This window comes from Pelophylax lessonae (genome assembly GCF_965119305.1).
Source record: "Pelophylax lessonae genome assembly, chromosome: 1".
NCBI classification, from domain to species: domain Eukaryota; kingdom Metazoa; phylum Chordata; class Amphibia; order Anura; family Ranidae; genus Pelophylax; species Pelophylax lessonae.
Genome location: NC_138768.1, coordinates 887,719,347 through 887,721,963, shown reverse-complemented (window position 1 = coordinate 887,721,963; position 2,617 = coordinate 887,719,347).

Genomic DNA, 2,617 nt, shown 5'->3' with positions numbered 1-2,617 from the left:
TCCTTCCGAAAGGAATCTCGGCTCCAGGCAGAAGTTCTACAGGGCAATCATAAGGCCTGTGAGGAGGCAGAGCTTCAGCCTTTTTTTTATCAAATACGTCCATGAATTCCTCATAAACTGCGGGGACATTTTCCGGGAGATCATGTACTGGTTGGACGGCCAGGCAAGCAGCAGAAGTATCAGATCCAGGTAGGAAACAATGGTTCAGGCAGTAATTAGACGTGAAGGAGATCCTTCTCTTAACCCAATCAATCTGTGGGTTGTGGGCCTGTAGCCAGGGAAGTCCTAAAATAATGGGAAACATTGGTGAGGAAAGGACGTCAAATCGTAGGAATTCCTGGTGAAGAGAATCTGTCGTGGTGAAGATGGGGCACGTCTCTTCAGTAACAGGCCCGGAACTGGGCAAAGAACCATCAGCCAGAAGAATATGGAGTCGCTGTTCCTTAGCTTGCATGGGGACACACAGTCTTTGAGCTAAAGAACGGTCCAAAAAGCAACTACATGCCCCGGAATCAACGATCGCCAGAAGCCGAATCTTCTTTTCTGCTACCTGTAGGGAGACAGGGAGAATAAGATGAGTAGGGGATGACCCAGCGACTTGACAGTTCAGCAGAGGCCGTGAATAGGACTTACTGGGTCTCACAGGACAATTGCGTAGGAAGTGGCCAGATTCCCCACAATAAAGGCAGAGGTTAGCTTGACGGCGACGTTGTCTTTCCTCGGGGGTCAAGGCAGAACGGATTAGACCAATCTGCATGGGTACTCCTTCTGAACCCCCGGAGACAGAAGGCCCAGGATGGGGTGAAGCAGCAAGTGGGACTTTCGGGAGTACCCAGGTAGGTCGGGCCCCTTGAAGGCGCTCTGAGCGTCTCTCCCGCAGGCGCCTGTCCAGTTGGATTGCCAGTGAGATTAGACCTTCCAAAGACGTAGGGGTTTCTACCCGAGCTAACTCGTCCTTAAGGGCTTCAGACAATCCGTGACGGTACTGGTACTTGAGTGCTGGCTCATTCCAGTCTGTATCCGCGGCCCATCTGCGGAAGTCAATGGTATAGTCCTCTACAGGACGTTTATTTTGTTGTAAGGCATGTAGGGCTGATTCAGCCGTAACAGTCCGTTGGGGGTCCTCATATAACTGGGCCATGGCCTGGAAGAAGGAGTCTACAGAGTTCAATGAGGGGCTCTTTTGCTCAAGGAGGTTATGGGCCCAGGTCTGGGGTTCTTCTGACAACAGAGAAATTATGAATCCTACTTTGACGGTCTCTGAAGAGAAGGTTCTGGGCTGAAGGGCTAAATACAAGAGACATGCATTCTTAAAGGATCTGAACCTTCTCCGTTCCCCACGGAAGCGTTCGGGTGTAGGTACCCTGGGTTCAGGTGGGAAAACCATGGCTGCCTGCGCAGGGCCGGCTGGTCCTTGCTGAGTGGAGGTGCCCCCGGAGCTAGCGGGCGGTTGATTAGGGTCGGAAGGAGAGGGTGCGCCAGCTAGGTTCAACACTCGACCCTCTAGTTGAAAATAACCGTCCTGCAGTCTCTGGACCGCCTGTGTTAAAGAGGAGACTTGCTGACAAAGAGCCTCGAGCTGGGAAGCACCTCTGTCGGCCTCTGACATGGCTGGATTGTACTGTCAGATCACTTCTTGGTAGAGGCCGAAATGCTGAGAGGGCTTCCCTTGCAGCTCGGTGCGAATCACCCCTGGAAGTGGGACAGGAGGTGACGCGTCCCAAGGAGCACTGGATGCTTGTGGAGTGCAGGTAAAGGTTCACAAGGATATCCTGGAACAACTTGCAGGGCCTCCAGGGAATCAAGCAATGTGCAGGTAAAAGCCAGGCCGAGGGTCATACACAGGTATCAGTCCAAACAGGTCGCCAAGACAAGGGGATTGAGCAGAAGCAAGTCCGTTGAGCAAGCCGGGATCGGTACACTGGAAGTCAGGCAGAGGACAAGAGAGCAAGGATGGTCACACAAGCCGAGGGTCAAACACTGGAGCAGGATCGAAGGGTCAGACGAAGCCGTGGGTCAAAGCCAGGAGAGAGAGCAGACAGGTCAGAAACAAGCCGGGTCAAACTGGAATCCAGGAAGTAGCAATGCACAGGAAACAGGAAGAGCTGAAGACAATCCAGCAATCAGATGGGCTGAGCAGAGTCCTTTTATAGGCCAGTGAATTAGTCTATGGCCTGAGTCCATTGCAGCCATGGGAAGTACTGGCAAATTTGCCAGTTGCAGCACAGCCATTTCACTGACAATGAGTCTATGGCCTGAGTCCATTGCGGCCATTGGAAGTACTGGCGGAGTTGCCAGTTGCAGCATGGCCATTTCTCTGACAAATGCTTCCCATTGCTGGATCCAATCTCCTATTGGTGACCGATGGCATTATGTGTAAAGAGCTAATGTTTTATTTTGTACAAACTGTCGGGACTATTGGGGGGTTGATTCAAATAATAATAGGTAAAAAGAAAAATGATTTAAAAGCCATGTATATTTCATATTATGCATATAAGAGATTCTGAACAGGATGGCGTCCATCTTGTTTTTAAGGTGAAACAAAGTTCATATATATACTTGTTAAACAAAATGTCTCGTACAAGCTTACAAGAGAGCATAGAATTTCAACAATAGG